The sequence below is a fragment of the Pinus tabuliformis genome, chromosome 8, assembly GCF_031772625.1.
Source record: "Pinus tabuliformis cultivar Carrire ecotype Pingquan chromosome 8, CPIR1, whole genome shotgun sequence".
NCBI lineage: Eukaryota > Viridiplantae > Streptophyta > Pinopsida > Pinales > Pinaceae > Pinus > Pinus tabuliformis.
In genome coordinates, this window is record NC_142294.1 from 1,820,082,927 (window position 1) to 1,820,105,723 (window position 22,797).

Genomic DNA, 22,797 nt, shown 5'->3' on the forward strand with positions numbered 1-22,797 from the left:
AAAATCACTTTTGTTTTAGATATTTTACGTTAAAATATAATGTTAATTGAATTGTCTTAAATATTACTACAACTACATTAAAAATACTATTGTAACACTAACTATGATTTACCAATGCACACATTTATTTGATTTACCATGTATAAAAATGTTTTTGGTCAACTTAACTTATAAAAAACGAATTACTCATCTTATTGTAAAATGCACCTTTTTGCTAAATAAAAACTCCTTATACAAAAATGAATATTATAAATAGTAATGAATAACTCATTATCTAGAAACTTATTAGAACTGGAAAAATGTCAAATCACTAGGAAATTGGTGGGCAATAATTTTTTTAATTTATTAAAAGTAATGGACCATTTTGCTATATAAAACTTTCTTAGATATAAATTCATGTTATAAATAATAATGAGGAACTTATCATGGAGGAGCTTATTAGAATTGGACTAATCTCAAACCCCTAGGAAATTAGTGATGGTGGAGCCACTTGGCACGAATCTAATTTTTTTAATTTATTAAAAGCAATGCAACCTAACAAACCTGTAACACACTACAATCATTCTTAAACATTAAGACTAAACATATGATGAGGATTTTCCCTTTAGAATCAATCTAGGTCGTCAATTAAAAATATAAAAAAAAAGTCAACGGAATAAACTTTATATTTAAGACAAAAATAGTTTGAGACAAAATTTTATATTTAAGACAAAAATAGTTTGAGACAAAATTTTATATTTGAGGCAATAGATAGTTAAGACAACCACAATTAAGACTAAACCAATTAAGATAATTAAGAATTAAGACCCAATCATATCAATTTAAGAAAATTCATCAAACTAAATTGAGGATGAATCAAAAAAAGTAGGGACCGTGGATAGCGAAGGAAAAAAGGGACATGGAAGGAAAAAAGGGACATGGAAGGCGCGGAGCATACTGTCAGAAATATAGGAGCAGAAGCCATCGCTATTCCAGAAGGAAATATTAAGAACTGAGTTTTCGAACAACAAGTGAGGAATGAAGTCTTGCGGCCTTCCAAAGCTCCTCCTGATCTAGTAATGGCATTACAGATTTTCAAGAAGGATGCCTATGGTGTTGCTGGGAGCTTAACCTCCCTTCTATCCTCTCTTCGCCTTGCTCTATCTCAGGTTACTGGAAGCTCTATAGACTGCATGTGATGCTAGAATGATGTTGCAAGCCAAAGTGCAAGAATCCGCACCTGATGCAGCATCGAAAGGGAACCGCTTCATTAATGCATATTGAATGAAGAAATGATAGACCTGGGAAGTTTAGCGGCTCAGCTTTTGTCTCCTAATAGTGGTTAGCGGGAAGAGATGTCTCATCCTTAATATTTTCCACTCATCAAAGGGGAGGCTATTCGGTGTTAAGTAAAGGCGCACGTATGGAAAGCCGAGAAGCATGTTCCATTATTTATGCCGGCACAATTAGATAGGGAAGTGTCAATTAAAATCTGCAAATTTCCCTGTTTGAGTCAGGTAAAAGTATAGATAAGTAACTTGCCAATTATTTGTTTATCCACTCGCATTCTGAAAAGATAGGTATAAATATATTATTTACATTTTATTTCTTTGAAAAGAAAAGATGCAATATGAATAATTATTTCACATAAAATCTATTATTTATATTTTATTTCTTGAAAAGAAAAGATGCAATATGAATAATTATTGCGCATAAAATCTAAGTAAATGGTTATTCTTCGACTAAGATTTGAGCAATTTTTATGACAAATTATCTTTAACAAATTCGAGAGAAACATAAGCACACATGTTATTTAGATTCTATTTCTTGAAAAGAAAATAGACAAAATGCACATAGAATCTAAGTAAATGTGTAGATTCTATTACAAAAATTACATGTGAATCTTGTGTGTTAAAAACTAAGTAGATTTGTCATTTTCTTGGAATGGAATATAAGTGAAGATGCTTTGGAGTTTGTCCTTATACAAAACTCACACTATTTTTCTTGGTAAAGGAAATAGGGTTTTTACTAGAATAACCTAAAGAGGGTTTTTACTTAAATGACCCTAGTATGGGTAATTCAATATATTACTACATAACTACATATAGAATAAGGATAAATATTCCTCTTGTAAAGAAAATATTTTACCACATAACTACATATAGAATAAGGATAAATATTCCTCTTGTAAAGAAAATATTTTACCGCATGTAGATATATTATTTATATTTTCTTGGTAGACAAAATATACTACTACATGTAGTTAAAGGTTGTTAATACTATATCTAGGAAAAGATGACTATTATATATATTTGCAACATAACGTTTATTGTCTTTACATAACATGCATAAGTAAGAAGTTTAAAAACGGATTTCGTAGTCCTTTCCCTGGAAGTGAATGTAGATTAAAGAGGGTAATTGTGAAATATTCCCATGGGTAGAGAGTTCTCTTGAAAATCAATACTTACTTAAACATGACAAAGTATTATGTTGATTTTCTTGAAAATAATATTGATGTTAACTTTCTTGAAAATATTAATCTCTTGAAAAGATTGTCTTGCTACATGAGTTGGGTCAAATTCTTGTTTTTGGTGCATAAAAGGTTAAGTTAACCTTGTTATTGTTTCTTGATTTCTTTAAGCATAAAAATGGGTATGAATAATAATTTCTTGAAAGGGAAGTATGAGAAACTTACATATAGGAAGCTAGAGAAATGAGGTTATAATGAGTTCCTTTAAGAAAGAAGTATGTAATTGTTTACATGAAATGTTGGTAGAATGCTAGAGAAGGGAATATGTGTTGCATACATTAAAGAAGGGCTCCTATGATAAGCTATTGGATGCACGAAGAATAGTCAATGTGTTACCGTGATATGTTCTTTGTATGGATAGAAGAACTATTGAGCCATATTTCTATAGGAAAATGATATGTGATTAACTTTATGCTAACATAACTATTATCTTAGTTTCTTGTTGAATGAGATGTGTATGCACATGAGATTCGTGTTAGCTTTCATTGGAAAAGATATACATTTTCATGCGGAAAGAGACAACAAAGTTGTGTTAGATTGCTTTACATGTTTGCATGCATCAAAAGTAATAGCTAAAGGACTAGTTCTTTTGATAAAGTTTATGTAATTTTCATGTAAGATGATTATAACTAATGCCTTGGTAGCCCCTTCAAAGGAATTCCTTAGTGTTTTTTCCTCTAATAATATGTGCTTATGTGAAGGGAAATATTAGTTAATATGATTATTTAAAAATGTAATCATGATATCAATGTTGGCAGGAAAAGTTGGATTACTTACGCAAAGTATAGATTATTTTTAACATTGTGGCAGGTAAAGAAATAATAGTCCATGTGGATGAGTACGAGTTGCAGGATCGTACATTGATAGTACAATCATGCCACAAGGATGAGAGAGTGGTGATCTGTAGGTAAAGGGTTTCATGGAAAATGTAATAGCTTTTAGCTAGTTATGTGACATCTTAACGATATTTCATTGTAATAATCGATAACAATGGATAAGGGATGAAATCCCTTTTAGGCCATTGAGTGAGGGGTGAAAACCCTCATGAGCGTTTAATAATAAAATTAAACCTTTTTTGGTTTTCACCTTACAGGGTTTCCAGGGTATATCGGTGTTCAAAGATGTGATTGCTTATTATGTCAGTTTGATAATGTTGAATCCTTGATGATGATGATTCTTGATTCTTTATTTGATGTGCTAATCATAATTTCCACGTAAGTGATTAATTAATATGGTTAAGGAAATCATGAAGTGGTTGTAAGGTTCATGAGACAGTTTATGTTATTACACTACTACAGTGGTTGTTAATGGTTATGTAACTTACTGTCCTCTGTTGCAATTTATTTTATGTACAAATGAAATTTATATCTAATGGTTAATGAGGAATGTGGAGTTGTGATTTGTATAATTACTTGTGGGTAATTTGTATAAAAAAATCTAGCTCCCTGCTTTTACGTGTTAGGTTACCAAGGTATGTTACGAGTGGTATCAGAGCTAAGGGTTGTAGCATTGGCACCTTTGGGAATTAGTAAGTGGAAAAGAAATTGAGGTAGACCACCAGTGGGCATTAACTCAAGTACGAGTTTAACAATCTACATATTGATTTATGTAGTACACTACTTTCGACATGATATGTGTGATTCATGTTTATAACTGCTTTGAGTAGTAAGTAATCAAGTTTGATGCATACCTGTGTTCATGACATTGGATTCTTAATGAGGATAAAAGAAAATAAAACTCTTGTCACACTTAAGAACAATATTGAACACTCATTACACTTATGAACAATATTGAACGCTCATTAAGGAAAGTGACAATCAATTACCAACATTTGCTTGCAAATATGGAAATAATAATGATGCATTTAATGAATATGATTGAAGCTACAATGAATTAATTTTAATGATTCAATACGTGGATGTAAAATACGGGGAATTTCCTTGAATATGATGATATATTGTTTTGGAAAGACATTGTAAGAACACCTTAAGACTCTGAAAATAAACAATGAGCTGAGTAATGAGACTTCACTGTAATTACTAATTTTTTATTAAGTCTTGTTATGGATGCATGAAGATGGTTGGTGGTTGTGATTGGTTAGTGTTGTATGACTAACTAATAGAACTTATATGTAATGATTGAATTGGATTTAAGATTATTACAATTTGTAAACAAGTGATTATGGTAGTTACTTCATGTATCGGTTTGTTGATGGCAATACATTGTAGGAAATTGGAAATGTTTAGATTTTTATCTCAACTATCATTGGCATTTAGACAGTAATGAATATTTATATATACTTTTATGCATGATAGTATTGTGCCTCAAACTAAAATGATTTGGAAAATGAATACTTCTTAAATGATGCATATGTATGACTAATGTTGCGAATGGGATTAAGTAGTGGCAGCTTAATGGCAACAAAAAAACTCGTCACGTAAAATGTTGCAATGAGAATTGCAACCATAAATGAGAGATTATAATGCTATATGGTACGCATGATTGTGCTATTTGGAAAATCATAATGCATACAACGTGTATGTCAGTTGTGTTTCCTATCAATCCAGATGTTGTCGCCCCATGTTGAGGGTTAAGTGTAAATGCATAGTGTACATGCATGTTTATTTGTTAATTATAATGTGCATATGGTTCATTATGTAAATTGCTTTGAGGAAGAGTGATAAAAGAGAAATTTAACAAGCCAGATAGTTGTTGATAGTTGTGAAAGGCTATAAGGCCTTGGGTTGATGGTGGTTGCCTGCCCGAATTTCCTCCCCCTAGAGATCAATTGTCTCAGTAAGGGAAAAAAGTTTGCCAAGACGGTGAAGAGGGTAAAATGCCTGAGGCAAATTTATTGATTTGGATTCTATTAGAGGAGGCCCAAAATTCCTCATAGATGGGACACTGTCAGAGGAATAGGCAGGATGCTGCCAAGACGAATCCTATATTGGACCCTGTGTGGTCATTGGAATTCTTGAGATGGTTGGCCAGTGGAATTCCATGTTAGACCTCGTAAGATTGCTATGAAAGAAAACTGTCTAGATGTGAAAATGACTCGATCTGGTTGTGCAAACCAGTTCCCATGGGTTTGGAATTCTTTAGCTTATTGTGGTTCTCATAGCTAAAGAAATTAACTAATTAGCTATATGTTATGGTCAAAATGAATTTTACATATAGTTGTGTAAAATATGTTATGAACATTTAACAGGAAATGAGTTTAGTACTCAATAAGGAGTTATTGGAAATCTTAATTCCTTTATTGTATTACCAATCTTGTGAACGTCTTAGAAGGGGCTAAAACAATTTCACTTGATGCATTGATTGAGTGTTTTGAGGATTAGAGAGCTAGGTGCTCTTTTGGTACTTTTAGAAGTACTCTATGGATGTATTTAGTGTGAATTAATACAGTGTGCATGTGGAGTACTGATTTATCATTTTGATGATTAGTGTTAGTGCTCTTTAAGTACTTGTAAAAGTATTGTGATTTAAATATCATATAACATTGCACAATTGATTGATAGTTAAAAGTATTTCATTTGACTTAGAATATTGTGACTAATGCAATTCAATTTGTTAGTCATACATTACAGGATTACTTACCATCGAGGATTGATGGGTTGTCCAACCACTATTAAAATGCTTACATGAAAGTGCTCATGATTTTCAAGAGTAGATGGTAAGTAATGGTAAGTTGACTTAGAGAATTGTTTATTATGAATTTGAATAAATGGAAATTAGAACTTGCATATTTATGCAGCTATAAATGCTTATGACTATAGATTTAACGTATGTTATAACATTAATATTTTGTGTATTGTCACTTCTTGGAATGAAATCTTTGATTTTAAAGAGGAAGGATCACTTTTTGTGTGGTTAGATGGTTATATCATGAGTAAAATCTTAGGTTCCAATGGGAGATGAACACCAAGGACAATGTTCTTGTTAATGGGGGGAGTATGTAATATCCCTATCATAATAACTCGAGGTAAAATCAATTAGTTATGAAATAGTAATTTTAAAAGTTACTCATCCATTACAAAACCAATTCTTGATATTCAAGAAAGTAAATTGAAGATGAATCAAGAAAAGGAGGGATAGTGGATAGCGAAGGGAAAAAAGGGACACGGAAGGCTTGGAGCATACTGTCAGAAATGCAAGAGCGGAGTCGATCGCTATTCGAAAAGAAAATGTTAAGAACTCAGCTTTCGAACAACAAGTGAGGAATGAAGTCTTTCTACCTTCCAAACCTCCTCCTTATCTAGTAATGGTGCTACAAATTGTCGAGAAGGATGCCTATGATGTTGCTGGGAGCATAACCTCCCTTTTGTCCTCCCTTCGCCTCACTATATCTCAGGTTACTGGCATCTTTATAGACCACATGAGATACTACAATGATGTTGCAGGCCAAGTGAAAGAATCTGCACTTGATGCAGCATCAAAAGGGAACTGCTTCATTAATGCATATTGAATGAAGAAATGAAAGGCATGGAAAGTTTAGCAGCTCAGCTATTGCCTCCTAACGATGGTCAGCCGGAAGAGATGTCTCGTCCTTAATATTTTCCACTTGTTAGAGGGGAGGCTATTCGATGTTAAGTAGAGGCGCACGTATGGAGAGCCAAGAATCATGTTCCATTATTTACACTATCAAATATGTACAATTAGATCCGTAACTTCCAATTAAAATCTGCAAATTTTCCTCTTGGAGTGAGGCAAAAGTACAGGTAAGTAACTTGCAAACTATGTGTTTATTCACTTGCATTCTGAAAAGATAGGCATAAATATATTATTTACATTCTATTTCTTGAAAAGAAAAGATGCAATATGAATAATTATTGCACATAAAATTTATTATTTACATTCTATTTCTTGAAAAGAAAAGATGCAATATGAATAATTATTACACATAAAATCTAAGTAAATGGTTATTCTTCAACTAAGATTTGAGCGATTTTTATGAGAGGGCATTGAAGATATTTGATAAATTCCAGAGAAACATAAGTACACATGTTATTTAGATTTATTTCTTGAAAAGAAAATAGGCAATATGCACACAAAATCTAAGTAAATGTGTAGATTTTATTACAAAAATTACATGTGAATCTTGTGTGTTAAAAACTAAGTACATTTGTCATTTTCTTGGAATGGAATATAAGTGAAGATGCTTTGGATTTTTTCCTTATACAAAACTCACACTATTTTTCTTGGTAAAGGAAATAGGGTTCTTACTAGAATAACCTAAAGAGGGTTTTTACTTAAATGACCCTAGTATGGGTAATTCAATATATTACTACATGTAGAATAAGGGTAAATATTCCTCTTGTAAAGAAAATATTTTACCGCATGTAGATAAATATTTAATATTATATATATTTTCTTGGTAGAGAAAATATACTACTACATGTAGTTAAAGGTTATTAATATTATATCTGGGAAAAGATGACTATTATATATATTTGGAACATAACATTTATTGTCTTTATATAACATGCATAAGTAAGAGAAGATAGGATGAATTCTCTTTTCTTAAAAATAGATTTCATTGTCATTTTCCTCGAAGTGAATGTAGATTAAAGAGGGTAATTGTGAAATATTCTCATGGGTAGAGAGTTCTCTTGAAAATCAATACTTAGACATGAGAAAGTATTATGTGGACTTTCTTGAAAATAATATTGATGATAAATTTCTTGAAAATATTAATCTCTTGAAAAGATTGACTTTCTACATAAGTTCGGTCGGATTCTTGATTTTGGTGCATAAAAGGTTAAGTTAACATTGTTATTGTTTCTTGATTCTTTGAGCATAAAGATGGGTATGAATAATAATTTCTTGAAAGGGAAGCATGCCAAACTTACATATAGGAAGATAGAGAAATGAGGTTATAATGACTTCCTTTAAGAAAGAAGTATGTAATTGTTTACATGAAATGTTGGTTGAACCCTAGAGAAGGGAATATGTGTTGCATACATTAAAGAAGGGCTACTATGATAAGCTATTGGATGCATGAAGAATAGTCAATGTGTTATAGTTATATGTTCTTTGTATGGATAGAAGAACTATTGAGCCATATTTCTTTAGGAAAATGATATGTGAGTACTTTTATGCTAACATAACTATTATCTTAGTTTCTTGTTGAACGAGATCTGTACTCACACGAGATTTATGTTTACTTTTCATTGGAAAAGATATACATTTGCATGCGGAAAGAGACAACAAGTTGTGTTAGATTGCTTTACATGTTTGCATGCATCAAATGTAATAGCTAAAGGACTAGTTCTTTTGATAAAGTTTATGTAATTTTCATGTAAGAAGATTATAATTAATGTTTTAGTAGCCCCTTCAAAGGAATGCCTTAGTGTTTTGTCCTCTTAGAAAATTTGCTTATGTGAAGGGGAATATTAGTTAATATGATTATTAATAAATGTAATCATGATATCAATGTTGGCAGGAAATATTGGATTACTTACGCAAGGTATAGATTATATTTAACATTATGGTAGGTAAAGAAATAATGGTCCATGCGGATGAGTACGAGTTGCATGATCGTACATTGATAGCGCGGTCATGCCACAAGGATGACAGACTGCTGATATGTAGGTAAAGGGTTTCATGGAAAATGTAATAGCTTTTAGCTAGTTATGTGACATCTTAATGATATTTCATTGTAATATTTGATGAAAATGGGTAAGGGATGGAATCCCTTTTGAGCCATTGAGTGAGGGGTGAAAACCCTCATGACCTTTTAATAATAAAATTAAACGTTTGCTGGTTTTCACCCTATGTGGTTTCCAGGGTATATCGGTCTTCAAAGATGTGATTTCTTATTATGTCAGTTTGATGATGTTGAATCCTTGATGGTGATGATTCTTTATTTGATGTGATAATCATAATGTCCAAGTAAGTGATTAATTAATATGGTTAAGGAAATCATGAAGTGGTTGCAAGGTTAATGAGATAGTTTATGTTATTACACTACTACAATGGTTGTTAATGGTTATGTAACTTATTGTCCTCTATTGCAATTTACTTTATGTACTAATGAAAATTATATCTAATGGTTAATAATGAATGTGGAGTTGTGATTTGCATAATTACTTGTGGATAATTTGTATAAAAAATTCTAACTCCCTGCTTTTACATGTGAGGTTACTAGGGTATGTTACAATCTTACATAAAGACAATGATTTCTTGGGCTCTTAGTTTTATTGGGGTGGCCAATGAACCAGACAACGTTTCCTAACAAGATTTCCTAGACATCAATTCCTCTTATGTCCATGTAATCTCTACTGATACAATTATGAAAAACTTCTCTATCTATTATGTCCCTTCCATCTCTAATTATACAATTATAAACAACTTCTCGTCTTCGCATTTAGGAAGTTTGCATAGAGATTCCATGAGTAGATAGAGGATAGTTATATTTTAAACTTTTTTAAAACAGATATTAAAAAAACATCAAAGTTAGTCATAACAATTTAATAATATCTTTTCTCAATAATATTTTTTTTATTAAGTATAATTTAAAATATGCTAATAATATTAATTTTTTAATCAATTATAAAATTAAAACATAATATTTTAGAAATTTAGGATATTTTTAACTAAACTTTAAGTATTTAAATAAGGCATATTTATTTTAAAATTATATTAAAAATGACATAAAAGTAATAAATTAAATATATTTGATTGGAAAACAAATACAATATGCATTCAACATTCTAAAAATATAATAACTAAATTGATAAAAGAAATAATTTTTTTGGGCTTTCTAAGTCACGGCAATTTTAACTTTGAATCTCAAATGAATTACACTCCCGGAGCTATTTGTTTTTTTTTAATATCTAAGAAAATGAAAATTACTTCAACTTAGATTTTAATATAACTTAGCAAAAATTTAGATACGATATAATGATAAAAAAAATACTAATTTCTCAAATGAATTACACTCCCTGAGTTATTTTTTTTTTAATATCTAAGAAAATGTAAATTACCTCAACTTAAATTTTAATATAACTTAGCAAAACTTTAAATACGATATAATGATAAAAAAAATACTAATTGTTATCTACATATATATATATATATATATATATATATATATAAATTTGAAACTATACATAAAAAAATCCAAAAAAAAAAATACAAATTCATCAATATATGCATTTTAAGCCTTCATTTTTTATTTCTCAATGAAAAGTTAGAAATTTCATTCTTGAATATGTCTTATACGTACAAGTCAATTTTCTTTTCACTATTTAAAAAATATAGAAGAAGACAAATACGAATAATTTAATTTTTTTTAGATAATATTTTAGTGTTTATTTTTTTTCTTATTGTAAAAAAACATTCTACTAATATTGTAATATATATATATATATATATATACAAAATGAAGTTTAGTATTTTTTGATATTAATTTACTGTTAGGTATAAAGATTTTGGTAAGGATTTTCATCTCGTAATTAGAAAACCATGAATCCATTATTAAAAAGCCAAGTATTATTAGCAAATTATATCATTTCAGACTAGGGAATAACTATTATGTGATTTATCTTCCTCACTAAATAAATTATGAAGGAGGTTGAAAAAGTACCTCTAACATAAACTTTAATTTAACTTGAAAATCCATTTTCATGTCCCTATAGTTACCCACATCGGAGATTAACTTGGTGCACCATGATGGCCCATTATTATAGGTTTGTGGTGCAGCATGAATTTTCTCAATCTGAAATTATGTGATTCCATACTACACCTCACTTTTTATATCTCACGAGTATTAGAATTCATAAATTTAACACTTACTGAAATATGTAGATAATCATTCAATAAAATTATACATTAACATAGCCAATATTCAAAAGATATGAATGAAAGTAATCTGATAGAATTAACAACCCAACTCGCTTAACAATTGTCAAATATTCAAATATGTTAAAACCAAGTGAACTCTAGTCTCCTATAGTAATTTGAAAATTATAAAGCACATCATTCATACCAACTTATCGATTGCAGCTTTGTCATAGATCAAAATCGTTTCACTTGATAGAAATAGTAAGCACTCTCATATGCATGCAACATATGAAGAGTTAAGTTAATTGAAGGAAAGCAAGTTAAGTCTAGTATTAGATGTCAAGTGAGTCTAAGTTAAAAAGCTAATGTCTTGTAAAGAAACACTCAGTTAAGAAAAATAAAAATGGTGATTTATGTTAAAGTGAAGTTAGAAAACTTCAGTTAAAGCATCATATCATAGTTTGCATGAGGAAAAGAAAGTTAAAGTTTTAATGATTCCATATTTATAAAGTTTAGTGCTTATATACTCATGGTTGGGTCATTGTAATGTGAAGTAAGAAGAGAGAATAGTAGAAACTCGATGTCACATACCTCCTTGACCCAATATTAACATTAGCCACATAGATCCTTGACCCAATATTCATAACCACCTATTATGCTTCCATCACTAAATTTACACTTTGATTTAATTTATATTCAATAGTGGTCACATGCATAAGTATTAAATCATTCTCGTAAACAAGATAACACATGAAACTATATACATATGTTGAGAGGTTAGACAACATAAAGAGTGAGGATCAAACATATAGTACATCCCTTGCAATTGAATCAGACCAAAGTAATTGAAAGAATATCAGTTGGAAAATCGAGCACCTCCACCCAACCTAGAACTAATTCCTCCATTTCACCCCTGAGTTGAGAGTTCTTGCCTGGATCAACTTTGTTTTATTGATATCTTCACTGGGTGTTTAATAACCTCTTTCATGATATGGTTTCCTTTAGTGGCGTCCCACTTTTAGGTGGATATTTTTATCCATTTGCCTAGGTTTTTTTTCCATAAAAGCCTGCTTTTCTCTCTCACAAGGTTTTTCCCATAAAATATTTACACTCTCTCCCGCAAGTATTTTATGTTTTTCTTAAACTTAAAATATTTCTCCACCTACGTAACTTAGCGTATATTTCTCTCCCATCTATTAAGCTTATATATAATTTGATCTAGAAGTCTTATCATGAAAGAATTATCCATTCCCATTCACAATGGAATTTTGGTAAGAATCTCATCTCTTGGTGACTTTTTTTCCAAGTGATTAATTTATTTAATACTAAATTATTTATTTTCATTTTTACACATCAGACCTAGATTTTCTTTTACAACTGAGTCTTAGCAACACAAAGTTATGGCCCTTATAATATTTTCTAGTTTATGCCATGTTAGCATCCATACAATAACGTGTCGTGGTCCTATGCCACCTTTCAACACCTTATTACACCATGTCATTAGACATGTGGCCATCATACACCCATGTGTCACCACTGTACTTAAGCCATGTTTGAAAGTCAAATACTTGGCCTACTAGGTCATCATCTAGATTTAAGTTTTTTGTTTAAGTCACTTTATTTACAAGGGATGGTCTTTTTAATATTTGGATCTCTACATATTCATAACATTTTCCATTTAAAATTTCCAAATAATTTCCATTAAATAAAGAATTTGATCTCGATTTTTAGAGTTTTCTCATAAGGATAAATATCCAAGTCCCATTTTAAATAAATGTCAAACCTCCAAACTCCTGGATTCCATATCACCTTGACATGTAGCTTCTATGTTAGATCCTTGCCATCACCACGTAGCCTCTGTGTTATACCACTTCATCCAACTTACACATTTGGATATTTAGATATTTGGATATCTAGGCCATTTAGTATCTGGATAAACCCAAAAGGCTTATTTAAATAAACTACCAGATTCTATAGTTTCAATTTCCATGTTATTATCCATGAGGGAGAACACCTTGGCTACTAGATCGACATGATCACACCTTAGATACCATGTTAGCGTGCCATGTTAGCTTACCACATAATCTAATCCTTTCATATTACCATATCAACATTCCATATAGGCATGTTGCGTGTGTCACTTGAACACATTAACAAGCACATCAACTACTACACAACATGTCACATTTACAACCACGTTTTCTACCCTACTTGTTTCTAAATATGGGATATCTCAAAAGGTGCATTTTTAGATAGTTCCAAAATTTTGGACTTCCAAATATAAATTGTATTAGAAAATGGGAAAAATTCAATAGAAGAGGCAACCATCATATTCAAAATCTTCTTAATCCATCTATATTCGATTAGGTGACATAATTTTTCTCAACAATAGATGGAAAGGGTAGCTAAGATTTTATGGATATTCCAGATCCATCCAAATTATATTAGGATATAGAAAATTCCCAGTAACCAACATAAAGGTGACTTGATGTGTTTCTATTATCGACTTAACAAATAAATCCAAATGTATGATCATTCACACACCTAAATTACACAAGCTTCCACACTTTACCAAGCTTCTGCTCCTTTATCCTCTTGTGATTAGGTCTGAGATCACGGGCCTCACTTTCCCATGTGATTAGGAAATCAAGATAAAAACTCCCATGGTTGAAATTCCAAAAATTATAGGTTTCAATAGGGATTTTTAAGCATGCCTCCTATTCATTAATTCTAACTTTTATGGGTGCATACTGTGGCGAATTCCTCCAAATGATTCAAAATAAAACTTAGCTTAAAATGGGCATCAACACTTATGAAATTAAACCACTAACTAGGTAGGTTCTAAGAACCAAAAGAAGGCCACATGCAACTTATACACTTTTTCCCATTTGAGTAAATCCTTTCACTCATACTTGATCAGGTGAGCATAGATTTCTAAGTTTCTTACAAAATCAACTAAGGACAACATCATGTTTTATCTTTGAGAGCTCTAGCTCTAATGGTCTCTCCACACATCATAGGTTCCTATATCTTACCATCCTTACATCATAGCTCTTTTATAGTCCCTTTAAGAATAACTGCAAGAAGTCATCTAAGTCTTCCTCTACTCCATACCAGGTTAAAATCTAGCTACTCAACTTCCAAACTCTCTATGAAATGATAATTTTTCCAATAGATTGCAAGATGATGTGATCCTCTCAATGAAATTTTCCATTAATTTCACTAGTCCTTAGTGGGGATTTTTGACATTTTCCATTCAGATGTCCTGTGAAGACTGCTTCCTCAAGATCCTTACTCTAATTAAGGTTTTTACTTTAATAAAATAGGGTTACTTTTGTATGTTAATTTAATTGCGAGTTAAATTACTTCATTAAAATGTCAATCCAGGCCTTGTATACTTGTTAAGTACACTCACACAATATATGCTAGGAAATTAACCTTCAATTTAAAAGAAAGTCTAATATAATGAAAGGAATTGCAAGACTGAAATTACAATGAAATCCTACTCATGAAGTGATATCCAAAAAAAGAGCACATACAATTTCTTATGAAAAGAATCAAAAGCATAAACTATATTATTTTATTTTGTAATGAAATCATAAAGCAAATTATTCTAGGAATGCAATAAGATTTATTCTAAGGAAAGGAATATATCTTGAGCTAACTGATTCTACACCAGAAAGCGATTAAAGTTATATTTTATGAGAAGTAAAAGGACAGTTCTAATGTATAGAAAGCGAATGCAATTATTATTCTATGAAATCGAATTCTATGCTATGAAAACAATCAAAATTTTACTCTATTAAAGACAATTTAAATTCTCCTCTATGGGAAATGAAGACAAACTTTATCAAAATAGGCATAATCTATTCTATGAAAGATCAATTGAATTCGATCAAACTTTATTTTATGAAATAATTTAAACTAAATTATAAGGAAGCATTTTAAATTCTATTCTCTAGAAAATAAGGACGGACTTATTCTACAAAAATAAGCAAATTCTATTATAGGAAAGACACGTTTAAATGAAAGTTACCTATGAAATCGAAGTAAACTAGACTGATTGTGAAAGATTGGTGTGTGTGTGTGTGTATAGAATTCATATTTCATTCATGGTTGAGAAAAAAATCATATGCTATCTATAATTTTGAGACTAAAAACAATTACCAAAGCGAAAGACTTATAGCAAAAATGATTAGGAAATGTTTTTATTATTTTCAACAGTTTATTCAAGCGCTTATATCTGCAAAAGAATAAGAAATAAATGAGTAAAAGACAACACAAAAGTGAAATGAAAAGAACATAGCATTAAACAAAGTATTGCATGAAATATTGCAAAAAGTGAATGAAAAGAAACTAAATTTCATTCGTACTCAATAGGGGGTCTTCTTGAGGCACACAAGAGATGAAAACTTAGAGAACTTATTGATCAATCACATATTCTTTTCATGAAGGCACAACCACAATAGATATTTTTATTGACAAAGTAGTGCACATGAAGTAAAAAATAACTTAACTTAACTCCCAAGATAATAACAACATCTGATCATATGGTTCACTTCCCAGTGAATAATTTTATAATGCTTTAAAATAACAATCTCGAGAAACTAATTGCAAGAACCTAGAGCTATGAATTGACATATTAGTCTTTGATTTCTATAAGAACTCTAATTCACATGATTCCCTATCAAGGAAGAAAATCATGTGAATATGTATCTTTTAAACACATCATCATCCTTTAAATATTCTCATTCCTTCAGGATCACACTCACTTGATACTCCATTCTAGTCCCAAGTATTCTGAATATTCCATGTCAATGTTTGACTAATGGTTTGACTTTGATGTTGTAGCCAAATAGAATTAATTTTCTTGCACCCAATAGGTGGAAAACCGTATAGGGACCATTTGGCATCTTTCCATGTGCTTTGGCTAATATGCCTTTCATGGGATCTATTCAAATCCTGGATTCAACTACAGAATATTAATGAGGATGGAAAATTTGTTAAATTATGTAACTCATGCAAATTAAGTCAAATTTACAAAGAAAAACATATAGATTCAGAAAATACTAGAACTTTACCTTATTTCTTATTTATGTAGCTTTGATGGCTATTTATTTCAAAATAGTATTGTAGTGATGTAAGGACAAGTGGAAAATGAGTGAAAAGTGAGGTAACAAACTATCAAAATGATACAATTCCTATGGTAAAAACCTCCCCATGCTTAGGGTTTTGCACGTCCACATGCACCTATTGATAACAAAATTTCAAAATTGTAATAGCATCAATATTTAAAGAACTGTATCGGAGGCTTGGATTAAAATGTACAAGTTACTTTGGACTCTTTTCTTCAGAAAAGAAATTGACCATCTGGGTTTCTTCATCAAGATTCTGGCCTTTAACCCTTTGATTTTCTATTGAAGAAATATGTTGGCCTTCATGAATTTTAAATTATTTTGATACCAATGATACATGTGTTTGAGCATTTTTTCATTCCATTATTTGAGAAATTGATTTCCTCCTTTTACATGTTATTCTAGCGGTTCAAGTTCAACTATCTCCTCCCTTAATATATTAATAATTTCTTGTTGCACATGGAAATGAATACTATCATCTTGCACAGGGTTATTAAGTAATGAATCATCATCATTGAAATTTTGTTCGAGGAGAGGATTTACCATATCTTTATGTGCTTCTTTCTCCAATGACTCAAAATAATCGTATCCCTGCTATTGAATGATATTTACCTCTAGACACTTTGCTTTTGAAATTGGTGGCATAGTGGTTCTGGCTCCCGGATATCTAGAATCTCCGGTGAAGAAAATTTACTTTGTTTCGACATGCTCCTTGTAATTATTCATCACCGATTTCCATTCTCTGACTCTTGTGGTCCTTAAGAATTTTTCCTCTTAATATTTTTCTTTTTTGTTTCTGGCGAAACAATGATGTCCGACTTCCTTCCTTTAACTATTATGGTCGAATTTGGTACATTTTCCCCTTTCTCTTTTTATTTTTCTTCTTTTTAGATCTTCTTATTGATGATTGTACTGCGGTGTCTAGCAGATTTGAACCTTTTTTCTGTTTCAGTTGTATCTAGATTCCTTTTCAGTAGATTTTCTGATGTAGCATTTTTCCTTGTGTCTTCAATATTAATATCCCCTGTTTCTATTACATCATTATTATCTATCTCTTGCATTGATAATTCTTCATTTTTTGTGTTCTTCTCCTGAGGGTTAGGGTTTGAAGGAACCCTACTTCTCTTCTTTTTTATTCTTGGAACCATTTCTTCATCTGAGACTTTGACAAAATGAGTTTTGACTAAAAAATTATTTCCATCTATAATTTTGAGCTTTCAACTCTGCTTCAACAATAATTTTTACCAGTCCATGTTGATGGAGAGCCTTATAAACATTTCTTGAGTTTCTTTGAATATTGAAAGCCAATTTTCTGAAGCTACTCAATAAACAGTATGGAAAATTTAATTCTTTACCATTACAAAGTGCATTAACAATCGAACATGTTAGAACAAGATGTATCCCTATCCTCTTTCACATGTAAGAATTTTGTGTAAAACAAATAACAAATTTCACCATTTTCTTTTAAATGCAGATAATGGAATACATTTTCTAAATGATGAGACATCCAGGTTTGAATTTTGCATGAAGGATTTCCATGAATCATCTTTAAGTTTTTGGCATTTGAACCAATTCTCATTGATTCTCGAAAGCCCTGTGGCTCTTACTAAGAATGAAGTTTTTCATCTTTAGTCTAGTGTACAAAATTTCGGCTTCAACTCCATCGAACGCCCTCGCAAATGCCCTTGTGACCTTAGTATCATAACCTTACAAATTTTCAAAGAAATCCAGTCATCCAACTTTCCTCAATTTCTTTTTGAACTTGGGATATGCAACTAGAAAATTCACTCCTTTAGGTTCATGATGGATTAATACACCCATAGTTGTAAGGGAAGTTCACTCAAAAACACACTTCAACAATTATTACAGCGAAAGATGAGAGATGGATTGAATGGATGGGTGAAATAAATGAGGAGGGCGATGGATAATAATTGGAGAAAGGTTATGATAATACTATTATGTCGGTAGTTAAATAGGGCTCTCCCATTCATGTAATAATTACCCATACTCGCTAAATAAAACTCTTGATTCACGATATTGGCTTTTGATTTTGTATTTTTTGCATGTGATGAGTCTTTAGGTTATTACGAAGTGAGGTGGTGGAATATGGATTTATTCTGCCATCATTAGGTTTTGAGGCTTCTTATAATCCATTTTGAGCTTTTATTGAAAAGTAATGATAAAGTAGTCCATGTATTTACCCAAATTATATAGTTTAAACTTTAATAAATTGACTAATTCTACATAATGTTACCTTTTAGGTTACCTAAAACTTGTGCCTTTGAAATTGATTTCTTTCAAGTCTGAAGGAAATGCTTGTATGCTCCTTATAATTAATAAGCTATGGAATGTTTTGCTCACTACGAAATGTTATCAATCTTAGAAATTTTCTTCAAATTCTTCAAGGAAACTTTCTTCTACTGATGTTGATAATGATGATGGTGTTCATGATCCTGATGAAATTTTATTAAAATAGAAACAAAGTCTTCAAATTGATTAGTTTGAACTAAAAATTTATTTGCAAAAGGGAAAAGAGAAATTCAAGTTTCCAAGAGTCTTGGTTTTCAGCTAGGATTTCTTGAATAGTTTATGCCAGCAACGATGGTTTTCATAACTATGCATTCTTTATTTTTATTTTTTTTCATTTTCTAAAATTTTTTATCATGGGAAAGAAATCAAATATCACTTGGCGGTAGAGGATAATAATCTCTTTTTTCCACCAATCTCAACTCATAATTTTTCTGCAAATTCTTCTCTTGTCAAGGGCTTATGATAGAGTTTCAATCTATGCCCATTCACAAGAAAAGTAATTCCTTCTTCAACAATGGTATTGATCCCTAATACTCCATTTCCAAAAACAATTTCTATGTCATATGGGCCTAACCAATGTGTTTGTAATTTCCCTTCAAAATGTTTAAATTTTGAATCAAAGAGAAGGGCCTAATCACCTAGTTTGAACTTTTTGACCTTGATAAACTTGTCATTCCATATTTTTGTTTACTGCTGGATTGTCCTTGTTGTTTGAATGGTATCTTGTTTAATCTCATCTAATTCATTTAGTTGTGCCAATCTTTTCCTTTGGGCTTCAAAGAGATCTAGCCCCAGTTTTGTTGTTGTCTTGTATGTCTCCACTTGGAATTCAATAGGAAGCAGAAATTTCTTTCCATAAACAAGCTCATAAGGAGTATGCCCAATGGTATTTATACATGTAGTATGGTATGCCTAGAGTGCCTCTAGAACTCTATCTGCCCAATCTCTTTTATGTAGATGCATGGTCTTGGTCAGTATGGCTTCAAGGACTTTACTTTTGGATTCTAGTTTCCTTTGGATTGTGGATGATATGGAGTGTATTTACAATGCCTGGTATTATATTTCTCCATATTCTTTTGCATGAGCTTGGATGTAAATTGAACACCTTAATTTGCCAATTTTTTTCTTGGTAGACCAGAAGGAGTGAAAATATCCTCAAAATGAAATGCATCAAGAACATTCTTAGTAGAAAATTTTAGTGGTTTAGCCTCTACATATTGAGTAACATAATCAATGCAAAAAAATAATGTACCTCTTTTGCTTGGATGGAGGATTAATGCATCCAATAAAATCTAGATGCCATTTCTCGAAACGTTCTATTAGTACCTGTGCTTGTAGAGGCATTTCATCTGATTGGACAAGTTTACCTATCCTTTGACAACTATCACATCTCTCGACATATTTTTTGGTACTCTTGAAAAGAGAGGGAAAATAATATCCCAAAAGAAGCACTTTGTATGCATTTCATTTGTAAGAAAAATTCCCTCCACAAGGTTCATCATGACGTGCTTTAAGTATTTTAGGTATCTCAAGTTCTCGAACAAACCTTCTAATGATTATATTTTCTCCTGTTCGATAAATTTATCCTTCTATACAAGAATAAGGTGCACTATATTTGATAACTCTTTGTCTTTATTTTGTTGACAATCGAGGAGGAAATTTTCTTGTAACCAAATAATTAGCGATATCTGCAAAGTAAGGAGTTTTAGTAGATATTGCAAAAAGTATATTCTTTAGGAAAATTATCTACTACAAGGATTATATTACTATCATTTTGCATCCCGGAAAGGAAATCAACAACCATGTTCTCCTTTCCTAACCTATCTAAAATGGTAATATTAAATTCCTGCAATATTAAGAGCCATCGAGTAATTCTTCCATTAGTTATTGGTTTATTCATAAGACATATAATAAAAAATGATCAATGTGAATAAAAGTGTCATGTCTTTTAATGTAGTATCTAAACTTATTGATAGCATGAACAACTACCAAGAACTACTTTTATGTGACGGTGTAATTCAACTCTGCATGAGTCAAATTTTTGTTTGTATAGTATATACTGTAAGGAGTCAAATAGTTTTGTCCTAACACAACGATCATTAAAGCTATATCTGAGGCATCATTAGAAATGTGAAATGGAAGGGAACAACCTAGCCCTCTTAGAATGGGCACCTCATAAATTTTCTGTTTCAACATTTCAAAATATTTTTGACAATTAGAATTCCAATGAAATTCACAATACTTGGTGAGTAATTTAAAAAGTGGTGAACCAAGATTTGTAAATTTTTCTATAAAATTTTTATAATAACCTGTGAAACTAAGAAAACTTTGCACATCCTTTTGGAATTTAGGCATTGGAATTTTGGAGATGATTTCAACCTTTGATGAATCAACCTTAATTCCAGAACCTAAAACATGATGTACCAAAAAAGTTCATTCATTGAAAATTAGAAATCATTTTTCATTACTTGATGAGATATTATATTCTTGACACTTGACAAGGACCTTTTCTAGTATTTTTGTTATGAAACCAACTCACAAAAAGATAGAAAAGATAGATCAACGCCTTAGAAATAAGCCTCTTCGAGGGGGCAACCTCCTTTACATTACACAAATGAACAATTCTTGGACGATACAAATGACAAGGCCTCCTTTCTATATATAGGAGTCTAAGGGGTCATAATATAATAAGAGCCAACATAATAATAATAATGTAAGGACACAATAATAACAATAGTGGGCTTCTATGGGGCACAATAATAACAATATGGGGACTACATGGGCACAACAATATAATAAGGGGGTTGTACTAATAACAATAAGGGGTTACAATAGTAGTATAGGGACCTAACATGCCCCTCTCCTTCAAAAAGTGTTGTCCTCAACGCTTGAGTAGTTCTTGATGCTTCTGTATAAATTCTTGTCCTCCCATGTGGAATCTTCAGTGGGTAAGTTCTTCCACTTGATGAGATACTCTAAAATTGATCTATTTCGTAGCTTTCGATTTCTTGGTTCTATAACTGCTTCAGGTTCCAATATGATTTTTCCTTCCTTGTCAAGTTCTCGCAATATTGTTTGAACTAGGATCTTCTGCAACTTTTGAATGAGTTCCCACTCCTTTGGGCATATGGATATATGTAAGGCCTGATGTTTGGAGGAACACTTTGTGGAATCAAATGAATAGCATGATAATGATCACGAATAGGTGGGAGGCATTTAGGAGTCTCAAATACCTTGGAATGATTGTCCAAAACGTTTTGGAGATTTGGAGAACTACATGATTTCGATGTGCGATCCTCTAGTGAACATAATTGTGCAATTGTGCCCCGTTTTTCTTTATTGAGAAGCTTTTTCATGCTGTTATAGTTGATTATATTTTCAGTTTTACCTTCGATACCCCTCAATTCAACTTCCTTTCCTTCCCAAAACAATTTCAAGAAGAGTTCTTGAAAATTAAAATCTATCGTACCCAAAGATTGTAGCCATTGGACGCCTAGTAAAACATCAACACCACCCATTGGAATGGAAAGAATTGGGCTATTCAATACATATTCTCCCATGGATAGCTTGATATTATGGCACTTTATAGAGAAATTTATAGTTCCTCCACTTGCAACCATCACTTGACACTCCGGTGTTGGATATAGGAAGAAATTCAATTCCTTGGCTATCTTACAATCAATAAAATTATGGGTACTGCCCGAATCAATCAACACTCTTACCTTTTTCTTCTTGATATGTCCTTCTGTCTTGATAGTTTGAGGAGTGGTAATTTCTTCCAATGCATTACAAGATATGGTCGGATTGATTTCTTGATGTAATCTTTCAATTCTTGAACATTTTTCTTCTTGATATGTCCTTCTATATTGATAGTTTGAGGAGTGGTAATTCTGTCCAATGCATTACAAGATATGGTCGGATTCATTTCTTCTTTCTCGATGTGATCTTTCACTTCTTGAACATTTTTCTTCTTAATATGTCCTTCTATCTTGAGAGTTTTAGGAGTGGTAATTCTTTCCAATGCTTTACAAGATATGGTTGGATTCATTTCTTCTT